The 24633-nt window shown below is 42.9% G+C and overlaps 2 long non-coding RNA genes and 2 other non-coding genes across 4 annotated transcripts; 3 read left to right on the top strand and 1 right to left on the bottom strand.

Moving 5' to 3' along the window:
* Positions 1-10004: 10004 nt before the first annotated feature.
* Positions 10005-11695, top strand: LOC136321405 (uncharacterized). Its single transcript, XR_010728662.1, has 6 exons — positions 10005-10105; positions 10629-10709; positions 10805-10870; positions 10956-11020; positions 11269-11318; positions 11536-11695. It is a non-coding gene; the product is annotated as an uncharacterized lncRNA (long non-coding RNA).
* Positions 11102-11171, top strand: LOC136321163 (small nucleolar RNA SNORD50). Its single transcript, XR_010728452.1, has one exon. It is a non-coding gene; the product is annotated as a small nucleolar RNA SNORD50 (small nucleolar RNA).
* On the top strand, positions 11369-11441 carry LOC136321162 (small nucleolar RNA SNORD50). Its single transcript, XR_010728451.1, has one exon. It is a non-coding gene; the product is annotated as a small nucleolar RNA SNORD50 (small nucleolar RNA).
* Positions 11696-13230: 1535 nt separating the features above from the next.
* Positions 13231-18921, bottom strand: LOC136321416 (uncharacterized). Its single transcript, XR_010728671.1, has 2 exons — positions 17914-18921; positions 13231-17708 (listed from the first exon to the last, which is right to left on the bottom strand). It is a non-coding gene; the product is annotated as an uncharacterized lncRNA (long non-coding RNA).
* Between the last annotated feature and the right edge of the window lie 5712 nt (positions 18922-24633).

The raw sequence follows: 24633 nt of genomic DNA, 5'->3' as shown, positions 1-24633 counted from the left end.
ACTAAATAATATTACATATATATTCACATTTTCTTTATCCATTCAGCCATCAGTGAACACTTTGGTTATTGTTTCCATATCTTGGCTATTGTAAATAATGCTACAATAAACATAGGATGCATAAATCATTTCAAATTAAAGTGTTCGTTTTCAGATAACTACTTAGAAGTGGAATTTGAAGATTATATGATAGTTCTATTTTTTTAAGATTTTTTTATTGATTTTAGAGAGAAGAGAGAGAGAAAGGTGGGGAGGAGTGGGAAGCACGGTAGTAGTTGCTTCCTGTATGTGCCTGGACCATCCTGTATGTGCCTTGACCAGGCAAGCCCAGGATTTTAAACCCGCGACCTCAGTATTTCAGGTCGACACTTCATTCACTGTGCACCAACAGGTCAGGCTTAAAAAAATTTTTTTTTATTTAATTTTTCCAAAGTTAGAAGCAGGGAGGCAGTCAGACATACTCTCGCATGCACCTGACCAGGATCCACCCGGGGGCGATGTCCTCCAGGGGGCGATGTTCTGCCCATCTGGCATATTGCTCCCTTGCAGAAGGAGCCGTTCTCAGCACCCTGGCCAACTTTGCTCCAATAGAGCCTTGGCTGCAGGAGGGGAAGAGAGATAGTAAGGAAGGAGAGGGAGAAGGGTGGAGAAGCAGATGGGCGCTTCTCCTGTGTGCCCTGACCAGGAATTGAACCAGGACCTCCACACGCCGGTCTGATGCTCTACCGCTGAACCAAATGGCCAGGGCCCCAGGCTCAAAATTTTTTAAGGAACCTCCATACTGTTTTCCATAATAGTTGCACCAATTCACTTTCCCATCAACAGTGCACAAGGGTTCCCTTTTCTCCACATCCTCACTAGCACTTTTTATCTCTTGTCTTTTTTTTTTTTTTTTTTTTTTTTAATTTTTTTTTTTTCTTACAGAGGCAGAGATAGACAGGGACAGACAGACAGGAACAGAGAGCGATGAGAAGCATCAATCATCAGTTTCTCGTTGCGCATTGCGACTTCTTAGTTGTTCATTGATTGCTTTCTCACATGTGCCTTGACCGTGGGCCTCCAGCAGACCGAGTAACCCCCTGCTGGAGCCAGCAACCTTGGGTCCAAGCTGGTGAGCTCTTTGCTCAAGCCAGATGAGCCCGCGCTCAAGCTGGCGACCTCGGGGTCTCGAACCTGGGTCCTTCCGCATCCCAGTTTGACGCTCCATCCACTGCGCCACCACCTGGTCAGGCTCTCTTGTCTTTTTTATAACAACCATTCTAACATGTGTAAAGTGATATCTGGTTTTGATTTGCATTTCCTGATGATTGGTGATGTGGAGCACTTTCATGTACCTGTTGGCTATCTGTATGTTTTCTTTGGAGAAGTGTCTATTTAGGTCCTTTGCGTATTTTTTAAATTGGATTGTTTTTGTTTTGTTTTGTTTTGCTATTGAGTTTTATGAGTTTTTTATACACTTTGGATATTAACCCCTTATCAGATAATTCTTATTTTTGTTTTGTTTTTGTTTTTTTATTTTTTTACAGAGACAGAGAGAGTCAGAGAGACGGATAGACAGGGACAAAAAGATGAGAAGCATCAATCATTAGTTTTTTGTTGTGCGTTGCGACTTCTTAGTTGTTCATTGATTGCTTTCTCATATGTGCCTTGACCACGGGCCTTCAGCAGACTGAGTAACCCCTTGCTGGAGCCAGCGACCCTTGGTCCAAGCTGGTGAGCTTTTTGCTCAAGCCAGATGAGCCCGCGCTCAAGCTGGCGACCTCGGGGTCTCAAACCTGGGTCCTTCCACATCCCGGTCCGACGCTCTATCCACTGCGCCACCGCCTGGTCAGGCCAGATAATTCTTATTTTTGATGGTTGATTTTTCCCCTGCTTTTGATTAAGTTAATTTGCTTACAATACATAATGTGGCATACATATTTTTCCCACGATTTAACCAAAAGTTGTAATAGCGAACTTCTTTATCATGCATTCATCAACCAACCAGATACACTGTCTATGTTTTCAAAGGTGGTCTACTGCAGGATATCTGCACACAGTGTGGTACTAATTCTAATTCGCTGCTGCTGGCCTTTTTCCTTTTCTCCCCATACTCATCTGTGCCCACTTCGTGATTTCTTCTGACTTTTCTTTGGGTCTTCAGTTCTACATTTCTGATGGTCCACTGGACAAACTGCAAGTTCCACTCCACATATAATAACCAAAACCGATCATTTTTCCCCCTTGTTCCCAAATCAGTAATTCTTTCTTTTTTTTTAATTTTTATTTATTTTTTATTTATTCATTTTAGAGAGGAGAGGGAGAGACAGAGAGAGAGAGAGAGAGAGAGAAGAGAGACAGAGAGAGAGAAGGGGGGGAGGAGCTGGAAGCATCAACTCCCATATGTGCCTTGACCAGGCAAGCCCAGGGTTTCAAACCGGCGACCTCAGCATTTCCAGGTCGACGCTTTATCCACTGTGCCACCACAGGTCAGGCCAAATCAGTAATTCTTGACTTCCCTCTTCCTGGCAACGAACTACCATTGTCTTGGCTGATCCTCTCCATTCCACTTCCTCTCTTCCCCTGAAGTTCCTCATCATATACTACCAGTTCTTCCTTCAGCACAGCAATGTCATGTTCTAATGATGTGATTATAAGTCAAAAGACATGAATGTTGGTTGACTGAGATCTCTATGCCTCACTTTCCTCATCTGTAATATAAGGTTAAAAATAGATACCAGCCTGACCAGACGGTGGCGCAGTGGATAGAGCGTCAGACTGGGATGCGGAAGGACACAGGTTCGAGACCCCGAGGTTACCAAAAGCTCATCAGCTTGGACCCAAGGTCACTGGCTCCAGCAAAGGGTTGCTCGCTCTCCTGAAGGCCCACGGTCAAGGCACATATGAGAAAGCAGTCAATGAACAACTAAGGTGTCGCAACGCGCAACGAAAAACTGATGATTGATGCTTCTCATCTCTCTCCTTTCCTGTCTGCCTGTCCCTGTCTGTCCCTCTCTCTGACTCTCTCTCTGTCTCTGTAAAAAAAAAATAATAATAATAATAATAATAATAAAAATTTAAAAAAAAATAGATACCAGAGTTGTTTTGAATGATCCAATGCATACAAGAACCTAACAGCACATAAATTCTCATTATATGCTCTTCTCTTTCCTGCCTTCCTTTTCCATGGCCAAAATTATAGTGGTGTCCCTCACAATATCTCATATAAATGACTGTACTCATTTCTAAACTCTGCTTTTAATATTTGTTCCCCAAACACTTCCAAAACATTATTTGGTTCACAGTATGACTTTACCCAAAAGATTAAAAAATGACTATCTAATTTTTAAAGCAAGTGTCTACAGTTGGATGGATACTTCTTACTAAGCTATAAACCCTTTCAGAGAGGCAAGGACTTTGTGTATTTATATTATCTTTCACCAAAGCACATTGCATGAATCAAGGGCTCAGTGAACATTTCTTCTAAAAAATTACTAAAATGATGATCTTATCTGGATGTTTGTTACAAAATATGAAAATTTATTTTCATTATGCTAAATTTCTCAAGGATACTTTTATAAATTCACCTTAAACATTTTTTTTAATTTATTGCTTTTAAAGAGAGAGACAGGCAGACAGACAGAAACATCCATCTGTTCTTGTATGTGTCCTGACCGGGAATCAAACTGGCAACCTCTGTATATCAGGATGATGTTCTAACCAACCAAGCTATCTGGCCAGGGCCCTCAGGAAACTTTCAGTTTTAGTTCTGATCTCTATAAGATCGTTCTTATATCACTTCAAATATTTGGTACCAATTTGCTTGACTGTTTTAGGTGTGGGAGCCATGACTGGTGGCTTCATCCCCCAGTATGTTTTTCTGTTCCTTGAAGAGATAAACATCTTGAATGAGTTGTGCAATGGCTTCACAGTCATCACCCATGTTCACTGGAGAGCAGTGTTGTTAATAATCAAGCTCCAGATTCATTTTATTTCACATTGCATTTGTTAGAGTTATTAGTATATTAAAAGAAATATGAATGTTTGTTCAAAAAGACTGAACTATATGTCAAGGGTGCAGTACTCCATTTATCGTAACTAACTCAGTGGTTCTCAAACTTCTATATGCTTATGAATCACCCTGGACCTCTATTCTCCAATACAGTAGCCACCATCCATGTGGCAATAGAAAAGTTGAAAGTCAAAGTGAGATGTGCTGTGAGTATAAACTACGATCAGATTTTAAGGACTGAGTACAAAAAAAGGAAAGTAAAATATCTCAATAACATATTCATTCTATATTGAAATGAAACTATTTCTGTTACATTGGGTTAAATAAAATGTATTAAAATTAATTTTAACTTTTAGAAAAAATGTGACTGCTGGCAAATTTAAAATTACATAAGGAACTCACATTTATGATTCATATCATATTTCTGTTAAACAGCACTGCCCAGATGTTTGTTTAAAATGTTTCAAGTCCAGCCTTGGCCAAATAGCCTAGTTGGTTAGAGCATCATCCTGATTTGCAAAGGCTGCTGGTTGGATCCCTGGTCAGGGCACATACAGAAACAGATTGATGTTTCTGTCTCTCTCTCTCCCTTCCTCTCTCTCTAAAATCAACAAGTAAAATAAATAAAGTTTCATGCCTCACTGGTGTGGTACAATGGATGGAGCGTTGACCTTGAATGCTGAGGTCCCAGGTTTGAAACTCCGAGGTCGCAGGCTTAAGCATGGGATCATAGACATGACCCCATGGTTGCTGGCTTGAGCCCAAGGTCGTAGGCTTGATCAAGGGGTCATTGGCTAGGCTACAGCCCCCGGGTCAAGGAACATATGAAAAACAATTAGTGCACAACTAAAGTGCCCCAACTATGAGTTAATTCTTATCTCTCTCCCTTCCTGTCTCTCTCTCTCTCTCAAAAACAAACAAAAAAAAAAAGTTTCCCAGGTACCACTTGTGGAGATTCTGCTTTAGTACTTCCAAGTTAGGGCTCAGAAATCAGATACTTTTTAGCTCTCCAAGTAATTCAATTGCTAAGTCACCATGAAGCCATTGTTGGGTTTTTTTATTATTATTAATTTTAATTTAATGTGTTAATATGGATTCAAGTGTCCCACACAATATAAACCTCCTTGTCCCCCATTACCCCCCTTTGTCCTCCTCCTCCTAACTCCCTCCCCCCTTCCCTTTGGGATTTGCTGTCCTGTTATCTGTATCTCTGTGTTATGTATATATAATCTCACTAATCCCTTCACCTTCTCTGATCCCATTCCCTCATCCCCCTTCGCTCTGACAGCTGTCCCTCTGCTCTCTGTGACCCCACTTCTGCCTCTATTCCATTCCTTTGTTCATTAGATTCCACATATGAGATCATATATTTTTCTTTCTCTGCCTGACTTACTTCGTTGTTTTATATGGCTTTAACCAGATGATTTTGATGGTGTTCAGCACAGCAAACAGTGATTCAAAGATAACAAAGAGAATAACCATTCTCAATTTCAATTATGTAATAATCACCATCCCATTACAGTAGTATCTGTTTTTCAATTAGCGAACACACTTCCAAATATAATCACAATACAACCAGTTGGTGGAAGTGGAAGGAAGCTAGGAGAAATTAGGCAATATCTTTCACAAATCAGATTGTACATAACCTTTGACTCACTTCTAGAAATTGATATATATATATCACCAGCTCACTATGACATATCTATAGTTTACTTTAGCACTGTTATAGTGAAAAATTGGAAAATGATGAAATAAATTGATATATCCAATTTAATGCTCTGCAGGCTAGGAACAAGAAGAATCATCTGTATGCCTTTATATGGAAAGATGTCGGTGACATTTATGAAGGGACAAAGCAAGTTACAAAGATGTATATAGATCTTATTTATATGTGAAAAAATATAAACATGTATTTGTACAAATGGTTCCCAACTTAATGATGAAGTTTTGAATTTACAATGGTCTGAAGTGGTCAGAATCCAGAATTTTGATCTTTTCCCAGGCTAGCGATATGTGGTAGGATACTCACTCCTGATACTGGCCAGCAGCAGCAAGCTACATCTCCCAGTCAAGCACAAGGGGTAAACAACTAATACTTTACGCTGTATTCATTGTATTAGATAATTTTGCCCTCAATAGTAGGCTAATGTAAGTGTTCTGAGCACATTTAAGGCAGGGTAGGCTGAACTATGGTGTTAGGTAGGTTAGGTGTATTAAATGCATTTCTATTTAAGATATTTTCAACTGCCCTGGCTGGGTAGCTCAGTTGGTTAGAGCGCCTTCCCCATAGGCCAAGGTTGAGGGTTCCATTCTGGTCAAGGAACAAATAGGAATCAACAAGCGAGTGCGTGGATAGGTAGAGCAACGAATTGACGTTTTTCTCTCTCTCTGTCTCTCTCATTATATTTATATCGCTATGTATCCTCCCCTAAAATCAATAAACTTAAAAAATTTTTAAAGAAAAACATTTTTTTTAAAGTTGTTTTGGCCCTGGCCAGTTGGCTCAGTGTATAGTGTCAGCCTGGTGTGTAGATGTCCCAGGTCCAGGTTCAATCCCCAGTCAGAGCACAAATGAGAAGTGACCATCTGCTTTTCTTCCCTTCCCTCTTCTTTTCCTCTCTTGCAGCCAGTGGCTCACTTGGTCCGAATGTTGGCCCTGGGCACTGAGGATAGCTCAGTTAGTCTGAGCATCTGCCTCAGGCGCTGAGGACAGCTGGCTGATTTGAGCATTGGCCTCAGACAGGCACTGCTGGGTGGATCCAGTTTGGGGAGCATGTGGGAGTCTCTCTATCTCCCTTTCTCTCACTTTGTCCCAACAACAAAAACTACTCAGAGACCCGAAATGCACCAAGAGGCTTAAGGAAGGCAACAGTCCTGGTCAGCTGATCAAAGGACTGAAGCCCTGTCCCCAGCCTTACTCAGATATTTATTAGCAAGTACAAATAACTCAAGGAAGCAGAGAGAAGTTTTCAGGAGGGAAGTAAAAGGCAAGGAACATGCTGACTTCTAACTTCTGTTCTGAGAGTCTAAACATTTTTTTTTTTTTTTTTTTTTGTATTTCTCTGAAGCTGGAAACGGGGAGAGACAGTCAGACAGACTCCCGCATGCGCCCAACCGGGATCCACCCGGCACGCCCACCAGGGGCGAAGCTCTGCCCACCAGGGGGCGATGCTCTGCCCCTCCGGGGCGTCGCTCCGCTGCGACCAGAGCCACTCTAGCGCCTGGGGCAGAGGCCAAGGAGCCATCCCCAGCGCCCGGGCCATCTTTGCTTCAATGGAGCCTTGGCTGCGGGAGGGGAAGAGAGAGACAGAGAGGAAGGAGGGGGTGGGGGCGGAGAAGCAAATGGGCGCCTCTCCTATGTGCCCTGGCCAGGAATCGAACCCGGGTTCCCCGCACTCCAGGCCGACGCTCTACTGCTGAGCCAACCGGCCAGGGCCAAGTCTAAACATTTTTTGCTGCTAAATCTTATCCTGCTGTTTTGTTGTTTACAGCACGCACTGTCTCCAGTGTGGGGTCAGAGACGCCCCTGGACTCTCATCCCCTCAGGGCTTTTGCCCTAGGGCACCTCGCTGTCTCTGTTATTCTAGCTCTGCAAGTTTCCACAGCATGTTCCCACATCACTAAAAAAAAAAAAAAAGATGTTTTCACCTTACAGATGGGTTACTTGAAATGTAACATCATTATAAGCCAACAAGCATCAGTATATGCATAGAAAGTTTCACAAACTGTTAATAGTAGTTATTGTTAATATGGAGAGAAGATTTCCAGTAATATGGAAAGGAACTTTTAATTTGCTTTTCATATCCATCTGTATTATTTTAGTTATTTTGAGCAATATGCAAATTTACATTGTACATTACAAAATTATATCTAAAACCCTATATAATGTCAAACCAACTAAATTCCTCATCACTTGGTTCCTATTATAAAAATTTGCTTTTCACTTTTATTCTGGAATTTGGTCTTCATTTTAATTTTCTAAAGAGCCAATACAGCCCTGGCAGGGTAGCTCAGTTGGTTAGAGCAATGTCCCCATATACCAGTGGTTCTCAAAGTGTGTGCCAGGGCACACTGGTGCACCCTAGAAGATTTCCAGGTGCGCCCTATGGTATTCCAGAGAAATATGTGTGTGTTGGGGACTTTTTGGAGTTTAGATTTTTGAGGGACAGAGCTGTGGGGAATTGCCTATAAGCTGAGTCTGCCCAACCCCCCACCTCACTTGCCTGATTAGGTTGTATGTAAAAGGCTATTAAGCTGTGGTGCTGGATTGTTTACACTACCCCCCATGTTCCCCGGAAAGACTGGAGGCAAGTTTCTTCTATCCATTGTTTGGTGTAAAGTTAAGATGATGTGTATGGTGGGGGTTTTCTGCACTCAACACAATTAAGAGTAAAAAGAGAGGAATTCTTCAATGTATTGATGAGGAAATGAGAGTTTGCCTTTCAAATATATGCCCAAACATTGAAGAAATCGCTAGGACACATCAGGCTCATGTTTCTCATAAACACAAGAATGAAAAAACTTAACACGTTTGCGCCAGGACCTGCCGAATTTACTAAATCTTACTAAGAATGTATCTATATATATAAAAAGACAACTTTTTTGTCGTTTTTTTTTAACCCCTCTTTTTTACAAATTCTAAAAAGCATAACTCAAAAAATGTAACAAAAATGTTTTTTAATGTCAGAATTTAATTTTGTCATATTTATTTCGTTTAATTACCATAAAAGCATGCTTGGACTTTATTTTTTTTCTTTAATATTTGACTTAATTATAGCATACTTGTCAGAAATTTGTATATAGTGAACCTACAGTTATTTTTAGGATTTTAAATGCGCCCTGACTTCAAAAAGTTTGAGAACCACTGCCATATACCAAGGTTGCAGGTTGAATCCCCAGAGCACATATGAGAATCAACCTATGAGTGCATAAATAAGTGGAATGAAAACTGATGTTTCTCTCTCTCTCACTTTCTTACCCTCCCCTTCCTCTTTCCCAAATCAATACTTTTTTTTAAAAAAAAGTGCTAAAAATTATAAAGAAAAAGAACGGTGCACAAAACCATGTGTTTCTTAGACAAAACCAGAATAGTAATAAACGCTAAGAAAGCAATGCTGAACGATTTAAATGTCATATGTGCTTGCGTGCCTATAGACATATATTTACTTGCACATACTAATACACTATTGCTACAGAATTTTTTTTGTGTTATTGGATAAAGTATTTTGCGATCGTTCTCAAATTAATCTTCCTCCTGCATTCATTATAACGAACTTAATACAAAGGATTTAATAGCAAAGCTTCTCAGTTGTGTGCATTCAGGCAAATTACTTGGCTGCTTTAGCCCTGTTTTCTCCTCTGCCAAACGGAATATTTACCTCTCAGGTTTGCTGTCTCAGGAAGAATTCTGTGCTGAATATAGTGTAACAACAGCGCCCGACCATCAGCAGCCCAAGGTGGGGTGGGCCCCGCGGCAGGCAGCTCTCCGCAAGTGCGGTATCCTCATTGTGGACCAGAGAAGCGCTTTCACACACTTTCTACACTCGAGCATTTCTACCTGCCACTTTCTATTTTCGGGTGTGCAGCGGCCGCTGGGCATCAACTCCGTGCAGACGCCAGCCAACTAGCCAACCGAACTTGTCGAATGGATCACAAGCTGAGGCCGCCCTACGCTGCAAACCTCAAGCTCACTCGCAATCCTGAGCTGTCCAGTCGGTCCAGGGCGGACTTGGCTCGCGGCAGGCAGTCAGTCGCCTTGCCTCCATCCGCGCCTGTTCGTTTGAATTCTGGCGCCACTCCCGCGCCACGTAGAGCCCGACTCCGAAGGGACAGAAAGCCGTGCGCCAGCGAGCGCGCGCTGGGGACTGGGCGGGCGCGCGGAGGGCGGGCGGGACGCGCACCACGCCCCGGAACGAGCCCCCAAAAGGAAAGAGCCCCAGCGCGCGCTCTGGCTCTCTTCCCCAGGAAACGGCCGCGCCCCCGTCTCTCTGGCGTCCAATAGGTGTGAGAGGGAGGGGCGGCCTCGGTCTGACTCGAGAAAGACTATATAGGGAACTGCTGGGGGCGTAGCACGCTCTTTTGCGTCGGGACTTTGGAGTCGTCTCTTTCTCTTCGGTGAGTAGGCCTCGCGGCGAGACTCCGAGGGAGCTCTGGTGGCGCGGGCTGGAGTTGGAGATAGCAGTACTGTGAAGAGATTTACAGATTTGAGTGAGCCCAGAATGTTGTACGTTGAGAACTTGCGTGTAGGAAAGACGCGGCTGAACCGCCACGTGTCCCTGAGTCGTGCTGGCAGCAGGCTTCGAGCTTACGCTTGAGGAGGCTGCTGCCGATGGCCTGCGGCGCTGCGCCAGGCCTGGTTACCAAACCCGAGCAGCCGGCTGCCTGGGCCTGAGCCGCGGCGAGAAAACCACTTTCCCAGGACTGGGGCCGAGGAGTGAGTTCTACCTTAAGAGCAAGAGGCTTTTGTTACGAAGGCGAGTTCATTCCGTCGCCAGATGAAACGGTTATTTCAAAATGGGCAGCTCCTGATTTTGCCGAGAAATGAGTTGTATTGTGGCCAGATGGCACTGTAAGCAAATCAGATTATTGAAGGGGAAGGGGTATTTAGCACTGAAAACCTTGAACTCTATTCCGCCAGAGTGCTTCGTTTTTATTACACTGATGCCCCGCAGGAACAATGGCGCTCGGTGTAACGGCGCTGTTACGTGAAGATGTTAAGGTAAGGTTGAGAGTTTAGTTCTTAATCTGGAGAGATAAACCTGTTGATTTACAGGAATAAAAGATGAGCATCATTTGAAATTTGTTTCTTATTAGATGAAAAGGGAAATTCCAAAACACCTACTGCAAAGTTACCTGGCTAAAACCTGACAATCTCACCAGGTACGTGTTGGACTAATATTTTGATTCGGCATATATTTTGGCCATATGTAGAATAAATGAAAGTTATTTTTTTATCCTTGAACAGTACCCTGGGGGTTGATGAATACTAATGAAGCTATGGATGTCACTGACTGCCGGCTTCATTTTGAAGTAAGTTGTGTTGCTTATAAGGTCTGCTAAACTATTTCTAATATAGAACTTGCCTCTTCCGGTTGCTTTGGTTTATGGTCTAATCAATGATGAAACCTATCCCGAAGCTGATTACCTGAAGAAAAGCATATACGGATTCGGCTTCTGAGATAAGACCAATATGCAAAAATGAAATAAATTTTTGTTGCCTGCATAGGAAAAACTGCTACCTCACAACTGTTTTTTGGGTTTTTTTCCTTTGCCAACAGAGGGGGTCGCTGTCTGCCTGTTAAAAGAGGCCAATTGCTGTGACGTTTCTGTAAGTGGAAATCTTTTGCTTAGCAGTTAATGTTGTTGTGTCTGTGGTCTTATCCATGATGATCCTATCCCAAACTGAATTTCTGTTGAAAAAAAAACTTAATACGGATCTGGCTTCTGAGATAAACCATTTAAGAACAGTAGCGTTTTTTAAGATAAATTTTAAATAAGTTCTGATGTTGATAGTTTTGCAAATCTGAAATGTTTTCCTTTTCTAGGGCTAGTGTTGCAAGATTTACCTGACTGTTATATGGAAAACTGGTGATCAGGAAAAGCTCTTCATTTTATGGACATGGAAAGAAAACTCAGATCAAGATGAACTATATATTTTTAATTTTGCGAATAGATTCTGAACCACCATCTCATACAGAAAACTAAGCATTTGTGATGGATTTTTTTTTTCCAGTTAAGTAGCTTGTAATCAAATTCTGGATCAGTGTCTTACCTTTTGTCACCTCTTTAAATTTAAAATGGATAATTATAAAGCTAACTTAAGTTTATTATGTTTAATGGAGATGAGGACAACATGAAGAGATGGGGCCTATTCTGGGATAGGGGAATACCAGGCATCAAAGTGACCACTCCAATTAACTGAACCATAGAATATTTAGTCTTGGCCCTGGCTGGTTGGCTCAGCAGTAGAGTGTCGCTGGGTATGAGGAAGTCCCAGGTTCAATTCCCAGTCAGGGCACACAGGAGAGGCTTCTACTTTCTACCCCTTCTCTCTCCCTCTCTGTCCCATAGCCGTGACTCAAATGATTTGAGCGAGTTAGCCCGTTACTGAGAGTGCTTCCATGGCCTTACCTTAGTTGTGGAAATACCTTGGTTGCTGAGCAGCGGAGTAGCAGCCTCAGATAGGCAGAGCATTGCCCTGTAGGGGGCTTGCCAGGTTGGATCGCAATAAGGGCAAATGTGAGTCTGTCCCTGCCTCAATTAAAGAAAAGATAATCTCTTGTAGTTGTGATTTGAAAGAATGTTTAAGCAGAAAACTAGTGATGAGAATGAAGAGAGCATGGCGTAGCAGTTAAGGGTGACAAGGTCACTGAAAATAATCTGGGTTAGATGTAGGTCAGGCATTGTGTAGAAGGTATTTAGTGAATAGTTATAGCATCTGATCTAACCAAGATGATTAGGTCCACATGCATGATCATTTTCCTTAAATAACTGCATGAATAAGTTGTTCCCAAGCCTGTATTTAAACATAGTCAAAACAATTTTTTTTTTCTCCATGTATTATCTTTTTCCTAAGTAAAATGTTTTCTTGCCCTAGTGAAAAGAATTCAGTTTTGAGCCCATGCAGCCCAGAAAAGGCATAGCTGAATGCCTAGGCAAATAGGGAATTTACCACAAGTAGTATGAGTGTATAAAGTGGGTCTCTGGAAATGTAACCTTATTAGTTGCATTTGTTTTTTTCCCTTTTTTTTGGTCAGAGGAGGGGAGATAGTGAGGCAGAGTCCAGTATGCACCTTTTGGTCCACCTTCAGCCCCAGTCTGGGGCCATACTCTAGTACTGAGCTGTTTTTAGTGCTTGAGGCTAATGTACCCCAACAGAGTTATCCTGAGCACCTGGGGCCATGCCCCAGCCAACAGCCACTGGCTACTGGAGAGGTGGGGGAGAGGGAGAAAAGGGAAGAAGCAGATGGTTGCTTCTGTGTGCAGTGATTGAGAATAGAACCCAGGATATTCATACACTGGGCTGATGCTCTATTCATTGAGCCACCAGCCAGGGCTAAATTACATTTTTATACATATGTAGATATCAGTAAATAGTCTTTGAAATTACATTCTCCACCCTTCAATCCCCCTTGTCCTGCTCTATTTGAAACTTGCTTTGTAAAATGTTTCCTTCACTAACTTAAATGCCTAGGCACTCTTAACTTCCAGGTACAGTAAAAATTTTTTGATTGGGGGAGAGGGCAGGAAGCAGCCACTCCTTGTAGTTGCTTCTCATATGGGCTTTGACTGGGCAAGCCCAGGGTTTCAAACTAGCAACCTCAACATTCCAAGTCGATGCTTAATCTACTGTACCACCACAGGTCAGGCTGTACAGTGAATTTTAAGTGAACAATGAATGATAAAAGACTAATGGGGGTCCTGCTCAAAACTTTGAGGCAAAAAGCGTCTACCCTTTGTCAGACCTGGCAAACATAACTTCAAAACAAGGCAAAGTTGTGAAATAAAATCCCGTTGACCTTTCCTACACTTCTGGTTTTGCTCCTTTTCCTCCAAATCATTCTTGTAATGTTACAATTCCTTAGTTGATAAAATCCAGATAAAACTGGTGATGTGCATTTATTGCACTGCACCTAGGTTCTACCCAAGAGGTCAGCTGTAAAATGTTTCCTGTGTTTTCTAAGTGTTAGTATAAAATGTCCAGGAAGGTCAAAAGCAAAGTGTAGAGACCACAAAGCACTGTGGGACAGGAATAATTAAAATGTCTCTGAAAATTAAACATGAGTTTGTGATTCAGCTAACTCCAATATGAGGAAGATAGATTTAGGCATAAGAAACAGGGAAGTTAGTATGATCCAGAACCTGTGATAAGTGGGGAGGGTAAGGCTGAAATGTTCAAAAGTACCTTACTAATGTTTTTGAACAAGGGTTTGTTATACTTAGCCCTATTGATTGCAGGGTCTACACCTGAGCAAGAAATGAGTTGGGTGCAGAAAGGTACAAAGTTAAATATATATCAGCTTTAAAATTATAGTTGGTTTAAACCAGAGGTCGGGAACCTATGGCTTGCGAGACAGATGTGGTTCTTTTGATGGCTGCATCTGGCTCACAGAAAAATCTTTAATAAAAAAATGTTAAAAAATATAAAACAGCCTGACCGGGTGGTGGCGCAGTGGATAGAGGCTTCAGACTGGGATGCAGAAGACCCAGGTTCGAGACCCCTAGGTCACCAGCTTGAGCCCAAAGTTGCTGGCTCGAGCCAAGGGGTTACTCAGTCTGCTGAAGGCCCACGGTCAAGGCACGCAAATAAAACAATGAACAATTAAGGTGTTAACAATGCTAAATGAAAAACTAATGATTGATGCTTCTCATCTCTCCATTCCTGTCTGTCTCTAAAAATATATAACATTCTCATACAGTACAATCCATTTCCTACCACTCATGTTCATGGTTGTGGGTGGCTGGAGCCAATCACAGCTGGCTTCTAGGACAAATTTTTATTGGATGATGCGTAATCTACACGGGTCATTGGCTCAGCCAAAAAGGTTCCCAACCCCTGGTTTAAACCTATTAGTACAAACATGAATGGAATTTTTCATTTCACACAGCAGTGTTCTGTTAGGTTCATAGCTTTCAGGTTTATTGCTGACTTATCTGGGTAATAAAACAGGCAACTAGTACTTAAGGACAGGGACCATCAATTGTTAGCTGGGTATCTGACCAGGCAGTGGACAGAGTGTTGGACTGGGACGCGGAGGACCCAGGTTTGAGACCCGGGGATCGCCAGCTTGAGCCCAGGGTCGCTGGCTCCAGCAGGGTTGCTCAGTCTGCTATAGCACCCCAGTGAAGGCACATGAGAGATCAATGAACAACTAAGGTGTTGCAATGAAAACTGATTGATGCTTCTCATCTCTCCGTTCCTGTTTGTCTATCCCTCTCTGACTGTCTCTGGGGAAAAAAAAATTCAGTTGGCTCAAACCTACCATTTGGTGCTTTCTAAAATTAGTTTCATTGCCAGAAATCTAATATCCTGCTGCACTTGGCTTCTCAATCAAATGCCCTCTGAACTGATTATATGCTCCATAATCCTTGCTGTTTGCTCAGCCTGTGTGAAAGCTTTTGGCTGTTTTAATGTGGTTTTTTCTTTTAAGATTTCATTGATTGGGGGGTGGAGGGCACATGCAGGAAACATCAACTCATAGTTGCTTGTTGCTTGTGCCTTGATCTGGTAAGCCCCAAGGGTTTTCCAACTGTTGACCTCAGCATTTCAGGTAGATGCCTCATCCACTCAGCCCCCACAGGACGGGCATCATGGTTAAGGCAGTTTTCAAGTTGGCCTCTTTGAATCCCAGGCTGCTAGGATAGTCTGCTTATCCTTGCCAGTTTTTCTTCCTGGGGGTAGGAACCTCCTTCCCATCTCTTTTTTCCCCCTGAAAGTTTAAGTACTGTTTTAGGTCCAAACAGTACTTAAAGCATAGTACTTAAATTGTCTCATTGAATATTGCAACTATCTGAACTTACTCCACCTCGCTCAAGTACACAGTTTGATGAGTTTTTCCTTGGGTGCATTCAGTGATTACCACAATCAAGATATTGACTGCCCATCTCTCCCAAAAGTGTCCTCTTATAGAGGCTTGATTTTGAACATGTTAAGTTTCAGATGACAAAATTTCAAATGAGATTTGAGTTAAAGAAATCTGGAGTTTCAGTAAACAGGTATGAGCTGGAGAAATAAAATTGGGAGTCACCAGCATGTGGATGGTATATTTAAAGCCATAATATTAGACGAGCTCACCAAGGGAGTACATATAAATAGAGAGGAGAAGTGGTCCAAGAGTTAAGTCCTGGAACATTCCAAAAGAAGGATGTTCCAGGTTTAGTTCAAATCCTGGAGATTGCTTCGTGCCAAGGGACAAATATTGGGAAACAAATCAAATCCAACTGCTGTATCTGGAATGAAAAAGATGAGAGCTAAGCAAATAATTGCTTGGGTGATGGGGCACGAGATTGTATTGGATTTAATACAAAGCATTGTTAATTTCTGAGAACAACTTGGTAAAGTATCAGGCAAAGTGGTTTTCAGGACAATGAGATGAATTTGGAAGTAACTACAGACAGATTTACAAGTTTTGCCTTGCAGTGCTAAACTGCTGAGGCTGAAAACTACCAATTTTAATATTAATCAGAATTCACCAGTTTCCTATAGGGCAGGGGTCCCCAAACTTTTTACACATGGGGCCAGTTCACTGTCCCTCAGACCATTGGAGGGCCGGACTATTAAAAAAACTATGAACAAATCCCTATGCACACTGCACATATCTTATTTTAAAGTAAAATACAAAACGGGAACAAATAAAATTTAAAATAAGTAAATTTAAGTCAAACTGACCAGTATTTTAATGGGAACTATGCTCCTCTCACTGACCAATGAAAGAGGTGCCCCTTCCGGAAGTGCGGTGGGGGCCGGATGTGGCCCGCGGGCCATAGTTTGGGGACCCCTGATATAGGGCTTACCTACCTGGAGGAGAAAGATCAGTGGATTAGTAAAAAATCAGGGATTAACTAGCCAGGAGAGGCAGTGCAATGATGGGCTAAGAAAATCAAGAATGTAGACTCAAGTTTTTTAAAGTTACTGACCTTGAGATCCAGGCAGATTAGGAAACAAAAACAAAATAGTGCCAGAAAACTGTCATAGGTAATAACAGATAAAGTGTACCATGGAAAGATAATGTATAAAATTAGGTAAATAAATGGAATTCAATGTATATGTAGAGTGGGCAATTATGGTGTGATTTAAGTTCTCCAAAAGATAAATGAGAAAAGTTGGAAGCTCTCCTGGATTGAACAGCTGTCTTCCCCAAATTCATATGTTCATATCACTCAACCCCAGTGTGATTGTATTTGAAGATGGAGCCTCAAAGGAAGTAATGTTAAATGATGTCATAATCCAATAGGATGAGTGTCCTCTAAGAAAAGACCATATGAGCCCACAGTGTGATGGCAGCCACCTACAAACCAAACCAAAAGGTCTCAAGGGAGTAGTGAAATTATATATACATAACACATAGATACAGATAAGAGGACAGCAAATCCCAAAGGGAAGGAGGGAGGTAGTTATGGGGAGGGGGGCAAAGGGGTAGGTAGTGGGGGTGAGGGAGTTATATTGAGTGGGACACTTGAATCCATGTTAACAATAAATTAATAAAAAAAATTAAAATAAAAAGGTCTCAATAAAACCTACCTTGATCATGGACTGTCCAGTCTCCAGTACCATGAGAAAATTAATGTCTATTGTTTAAGCAAGCTGATTTATAGTATTTTGCTGTGGCAGCTCTAACAGACTAACAGAAGCAAAGGATAAATGGTCACTGCTATAATTTTGGGAGTTCATATTTGGCTAAATATATATATATTTTTTTTAGCAAGAGAGACTGGAAGGGAGAGAGATGAGACGCATCAACTCAGTTGTGTCACACTAGTTGAACAACTAGTGTTGACTCATGTGCCATGACGGAGGGCTTCAGCCAAGCCAGTGACCCCTAGCTCAAGCCTCAACCTTAGCTTCAAGCTAGCAACCTTGGGCTTTAAGCCACAGACTTTTGGGCTCAAGCCAGCGACCATGGGTCACTTCTATGTTTCCACACTCAAGCTAGTGACCCCACATTCAAGCTGGTGAGCCAGCGCTTACTCCAGATGAGCCTGTGCTGTAGCCAGCAACCTTGGGTTTTTTGTTTGTTTGTTTTTTTAATTTTTTTTTAATTTATTCATTTTAGAAAGGAGAGAGAGAGAGAGAAGTGGGGGGAGAAGCAGGAAGCATCAACTCCCACATGTGCCTTGACCAGGCAAGCCCAGGGTTTCGAACCGGTGACCTCAGCATTTCCAGGTTGATGCTTTATCCACTGCACCACCACAGGTCAGGCAACCTTGGGTTTTGGAACCTGGGTCCTCAGCATCCCAGGCCGACACTTTATTCACTGTGCCACTGCTGCTGGTGAGGCAAAATACAGTAATTTTTTACCATGCAAGCCCTGGCCAGACAGTTTGGTTGGTTGGAGCATCATCCCAAGCAGAGGTCCCCAAACTTTTTACACAGGGGGCCAGTTCACTGTCCCTCAGACCGTTGGAGGGCCACCACATACAGTGCTCCTCTCACTAACCACCAATGAAAGAGGTGCCCCTTCCGGAAGTGCGGCGTGGGGGGGGGGGGAGATAAATGGCCTCAGGGGGCCGCATGCAGCCTGCAGGCTGGGCCGTAATTTGGGACACCTGGTAGAAGTTGCTGGTTCAATCCCAGTCAGGGCACATACAGGAACTAATCATTGTTTTTGTCTCTATCTTATTCTCTTTAAAATCAATAAAAAAAATTTTAAAGCTCATACAATAGAATCTCTCTGGCTTTATATATTTCCCCTTTAGGTTTGTATTTATTACATTGACACTGGATCAAACTATCATAGAAGTCTTATGCTTCATAGGAAAAACATTTTAACATAAGTGAAATGAGTTCTTTTCATAACTACTTCATATAACAAAAAATTATTTGGTCTTACTAAATATTTCACAGTATAAAATTTCCTTTTTCTATATGAACATTAAGATTGCAATAAGTGGCCCTGGCCAGTTGGCTCAGTGAATAGAGCATTAGGCCAGCGGCCAGCATGTGGATGTACTGGGTTTGATCCCTGGTTAGGGAACACATGAGAAACAACTATGTACTTTTCTTCCCTCCCTCTCCCCCTTCTCTCTCTCTTCCTCTCTCGCAGCCAGTGGCACAATTGGTTCAAGCCTTCGCCCCAGGTGCTGAAGATAGCTTGGTTGATTCCACCATCAGTCCCAGATGGGTGGATCCCAGTTGGGGCACATGCAGGAGTCTGCCTCAGTATCTCCCTTCCTCTCACTTAAAACAAATAAAATAGATAAATAAATAAATAACACTGCAATAAGCTTTTTTTGGTGTTTTTTTGTGTGTGACAGAGACAGAGAGAGGGACAGATAGGAAGGGAGAGACATGAGAAGGATCAGTTCTTCGTTGTGGCACCTTAGTTTCACATTGATTGCTTTCTCATATGTTCCTTGCCTGGGGGGCTACAGCAAGCAAGTGACCCCTTGCTCAAGCCAGCGACCTTGGGCTCAAGCTGGTGAGCCTTTCTCAAACCAGATGAGCCCACGCTCAAGCTGGCAACCTCGGAGTTTCAAACCTGGGTCCTCCACGTCCCCGTCTGACTATCCACTGCACCACCACCTGGTCAGGCTGCAGTAAGTTTTTTGTTTTTTTGTGGTTTTTTTTTTTTTTTTGTATTTTTCTGAAGCTGGAAACGGGGAGAGACAGTCAGACAGACTCCCGCATGCGCCCCACCGGGATCCACCCGGCACGCCCACCAGGGGCGATGCTCTGCCCCTCCGGGGCGTCGCTCTGCCGCGACCAGAGCCACTAAGGAGCCATCCCCAGCGTCCGGGCCATCCTTGCTCCAATGGAGCCTTGGCTGCGGGAGGGGAAGAGAGAGACAGAGAGGAAGGAGAGGGGGAGGGGTGGAGAAGCAGATGGGCGCTTCTCCTGTGTGCCCTGGCCGGGAATCGAACCCGGGACTCCTGCACCCAGGCCGACGCTCTACCGCTGAGCCAACTGGCCAGGGCCTGCAGTAAGTTTTAAAATAACACTTTTTTTTTATTTTTATTTTATTTATTCATTTTAGAGAGACAGAGAGAGACAGGGGGGAGGAGCTGGAAGCCTCAATTCCCGTATGTGCCCTGACCAGGCAGCCCAGGGTTTCGAACCGGCGACTTCAGCATTTCCAGGTCGACGCTTTATCCACTGCGCCACCACAGGCCAGGCTAAAATAACATTTTTTATAACTGATAGGTTATACCTATCATGATTTATTTTTCCCTATTTCATGAACTTGGTATAAAATGGTGACTGACACTTATAGTTCTTTTTATTTTTCACAGTACTTTGACATATCTGATCTTGATGTCTCCTGTAGTAACCCTAGAAGGTAGATAAAGTAGGCATTATTTAGTATTTAATGTGAGTATGCTAAGATTGAGAGATTTAAAACATGGGCTGGATCTAGATCACTAGAAAGCATGATTTCATCATCCTCTGTACTTTGCATATTAAATACTCTTTTTTAATTTAAATTGGATATTTAAGAACAGTGACCAACTACATAGGAGGTATCCTAAGGAAGAAGACAAGGACTCTGGAAACCATGTCATACTAAACAATACTTTAAGGACTGAAAAAAATTTAACCTGGCCCTAGCCAGCTAGCTCAGTTGGTTGGAGCATCATCCTGATACACAGAGGTTGCAGTATATGCCAGTGGCCATGGGATCATGTTGATACTATGCTCAAGCTGGCAACCTCGGGGTTTTGAACCTAGGACCTTAGCATCCCAGGTCAACACTCTACTGGAGACACAGTGGATAGATCATTGACCTGGGATACTGAGGTCCCAGGTTCAAAACCCCTAAGTTGCCAGCTTGGGCTTGAGCACAGGATCACCAGCATGAGCCCCGGTTGCTGGCTTAAGCGTGGGATTATAGACATGATTGCATGGTCGCTGGCTTGGGACCAAAGGTCACTGACTTGAGCAAGAGGTCACTGGCTGGGCTTGAGTCACCCCCCCCCCAGTCAAGGCACAGATGAGAAACAATCATTGAACAACTAAAGTGCTACAACTATGAGTTGATGCTTCTCATCTCTCTCCCTTCCTGTCATTCTCTCCTTCTCTTGCTATCTCTCAAAAAAATAAAAATGAAAAATATTTAACATGAAGAAATGAAAAGGTAAGGCATCATGATTATTTTTTAGATATTTGAAAGTATGTCATATGGAGTAATAGTAATAAAAATAATACCATGTGGCCCTGGCCAGTTAGCTCAGTTGTTTAAGAGCATTGTCCCAAAACAACAAAGTTGCAGGTTTGATCCTGGGTCAGAGCACACACAGAGCCAACCAATGAATGCATGACTGAGTGGAACAACAAATGAAAGCTTCCCTTTCCCCTGCCCTCTCTCTTCCTCTATCTCTCTAAAAATCAATCAATAAGTTAAAAAATTAAGTCCTGGCCGGATAGCTTAATTGATTGGAGCATTGTCCTGAAGTGCAGAGGTTGCTGGTTTGCTCCCTGATCAGGGCACATACAGGACCAGGTCGATTTCCTGTCTGCCTCTTTCTCTCTGCCTCTCTCTCCAAAATAATAATAATGGTAATAATACCATGTGATAGGTACTATTGTTATGCCCACTTTATAGATGAGGAAACTGAGATTTAGAAAAGTAACATAATGAAGATCCATAGGAAAGTGGGGCAATTGTAATTTTAAATCTGGCAGTCTTAAGTCAAGAGATGGTGTTCTGCCTGACCTGTGGTGGCACAGTGGATAAAGCGTCGACCTGGAAATGCTGAGGTCGCCGGTTCGAAACCCTGGGCTTGCCTGGTCAAAGCACATATGAGAGTTGATGCTTCCAGATCCTCCCCCCTTCTCTCTCTCTCTCTCTCTCTCTCTCTCTCTCTCTCTCTCTCTGTCTCTCCCTCTCCTCTCTAAAATGAATAAATAAAAAAATAAAATTAAATTTAAAAAAAAGAAATGGTGTTCTTCCCACACAATGTGAGAACATATTCGCCAATACATCTGATAAGGGGTTAATAACCAAAATGTATAAAGAACTTCTAAAACTCAATACCAGGAAGGTAAACAATCTAATTAAAAAATGGACAAAAGAAATGAATAGACACTTCTCCAAAGAGGACACACGGATGGCCAATAGGCATATGAAAAAATGTTCCAATGTCACTAATCATCAGAGAAATGCAAATTAAAACCACAATGAGGGCCTGACCTGTGGTGGTGCAGTGGATAAAGCGTCAACCTAGAAATGCTGAGGTCGCCAGTTCGAAACCCTGGGCTTGCCTGGTCAAGGCACATATGGAAGTTGATGCTTCCAGCTCCTCCCCTCCTTCTCTCTCTCTCCTCTCTCTCTCCCCCTCTCTCTCTCCTTTCTAAAAGGAATTTTAAAAAAATGAGATACCACCTCACACCTGTCAGAATAGCACTCATTAACAAATCAACACACAAGTGCTGGCAAGGCTGTGGAGAAAAGGGAACCCTCCTGCACTGCTGGTGGGAATGCAGACTTGTGCAGCCACTCTGGAAAACAGTATGGCATTTCCTCAAAAAATTAAAAATGAAACTGCCTTTTGACCCAGCTATCCCACTTTTAGGAACATATCCTAAGAATACCAAATTGCTGCAAACCGGCGCAGCTAGTAATTTCAGGTGCTGAGGGAGAACGGTGCAGAACTAAGAAAATAGACTCACCGAGAAAAGAGGATGGGATGCGAGGCCTCTGCAATGCTGATGGCAAGATCAGAGAGAGAGAGCCCCCGGTTTGCTTTATTATATAGCATAGGCAATTAAAACCTTTAAGCCAATATACAAATAAGGAAGTCTCTGATACAAAGCCACTTATCTAAGGCATAAATGGGATTCCTCATAAGAGTGCACCATCCCACATCATGCAACAGTCAAGGGTGTGGGGAAAAGCTTAGGCTTGAGAAGGGTGTTGAAAAGATCTTAGTATTAGAAGGCTGGAGAAGAGCTTAGTCTTAAACTAAGCCCTGGGCTGTAAGGATTTCGTCAGTTTACAGCCTGTCTCCCACACCAAATCACTGATTCAAAAGAAGAAATGCACCCCCATATGTATTGCAGCATTGTTTACAGTAGCCTAGATCTGGAAATAGCCCAAGTGTCTGTCAGTGGATGAGTGGCTTAAAAAGCTGTGGTACATATACACAATGGAATACTGTGCAGCCGTGAAAAAGAAGGAAATCTTACCTTTTGCGACAGTATGGATGGTCCTGGAGATTATTATGCTAAGTGAAATAAGCCAGGCAAAGAAAGACAAATATCATGATCTCACTTAACATGTGGAATCTAATGAACAAAGTGAACTGAGGAACGGAATAGAGGCAGAGGTGGGGTCACAGAGAGCAAAGGGACAGCTGTCAGAAGGAAGGGAGATGAAGGGAGGGGATCAGAGAAGGTGAAGGGATTAGTGAAATTATATATACATAACACAGAGATATAGATAACAGAACAGCAAATCCCAGAGGAAAGAGGGGAAAGGAGTTAGGGGGAGGGGGTAAAGAGGGTATAATGGGGGACACAAGAGGGGGGCGAGGGTGTTATATTGAGTGGGACACTTGAATCCATGTTAACATAATAAATTAAAATTAACAAAAATTAAAAAGAGAGAGAGAGAGAGAGAGAGAGGGATGGTGTTCCTACCCACTAAATACCATCCCCAGAGGAGTAGTTTAGTATTTCTCTAGAAGGAGATCAATAGTGTTTCTCACAAAGAAAGTCAATATAATAAATAAAAAGAGGCAAACCGCAACTCAACCCAAAAATGAACTTACCATTAAGAATATACTGGTTCTGCCTGACCTGTGGTGGCGCAGTGGATAAAATGTTGACCTGGAATGCTGAGGTTGTCAGTTTGAAACCCTGGACTTGCCTGGTCAAGGCACATATGGAAGTTGATGCTTCTTGCTCCTCCCTGCCTTCTCTTTCTCTCTCTTTCCTCTCTAAAAAAAAAAAAAAAAGAATATACTGGTTTCATATCATAGACTCCCATCCTAATCAACTTCAAAGTCCTTTCCAAGTCTAAATTCAGATTCTTGACTTGCCCAAAATAAGCCAGCTAGTTAATAATCAATATGAGGCCCTGGCCGGTTGGCTCAGTGGTAGAGCGTCAGCCTGGTGTGCAGGAGTCCCAGGTTCGATTCCTGACCAGAGCACACAGGAGAAACACCCATCTGCTTCTCCACCCCTCCCCCCTCTCCTTCCTCTCTGTCTCTCTCTTCCCCTCCCGTAGCCAAGGCTCCATTGGAGCAAAGTTGGCCCAGGCGCTGGGGATGGCTCTGTGGCCTCTGCCTCAGGTGCTAGAATGGCTCTGGATGCAACAGAGCAAGGCCCCAGATGGGCAGAGCATCACCCCCTGGTGGGCATGCCGGGTGGGTCCCAGTCGGGTGCATGCAGGAGTCTATCTGGCTGCCTCCTTGTTTCCAACTTCAGAAAAATACAAAAAAAAAAAAATCAATATGATAACCAACATTTTCTACCCCTCTCTCAATCCATTTCTCAATCCACTGATAGTGTAGGTGGTGCCCCATTTTTTCCCAGTGAAAACTTAAATTTCCTTGGAATTCATTAATCTCTGGGAATGGGTAAGATCACATTAACCCTTTGAGTAGTGAGTCTTTTTCATGCTCGCTGACCCCAGGGAGTAAGTTTTTTTTCAAAAAATAAAATTAGTTCCAGTTACATTTTTATTAACTTAAAAGCAGGTTTGTTTGATAACCAATTTATGGAAACAAGAAGAACATACATTTGCCTTTTTTCAGTGTTGCCTTACACATTTTTTTTTCTGAAGTTGGAAACGGGGAGGCAGTCAGACTTCCGCATGCGCCCGACCGGGATCCACCCGGCATGCCCACTCGGGGCGATGCTCTGCCCATCTGGGGCCTTGCTCTGTCGCAACCAGAGCCATTCTAGCACCTGAGGCAGAGGCCATGGAGCCATCCTCAGTGCCCAGGCCAACCTTGCTCCAATGGAGCCTTGGCTGTGGGAGGGG

This window comes from Saccopteryx bilineata, chromosome 1, assembly GCF_036850765.1.
Source record: "Saccopteryx bilineata isolate mSacBil1 chromosome 1, mSacBil1_pri_phased_curated, whole genome shotgun sequence".
In the NCBI taxonomy this organism is placed as follows: domain Eukaryota; kingdom Metazoa; phylum Chordata; class Mammalia; order Chiroptera; family Emballonuridae; genus Saccopteryx; species Saccopteryx bilineata.
This window is presented reverse-complemented; position numbering and strand designations above follow the sequence as displayed.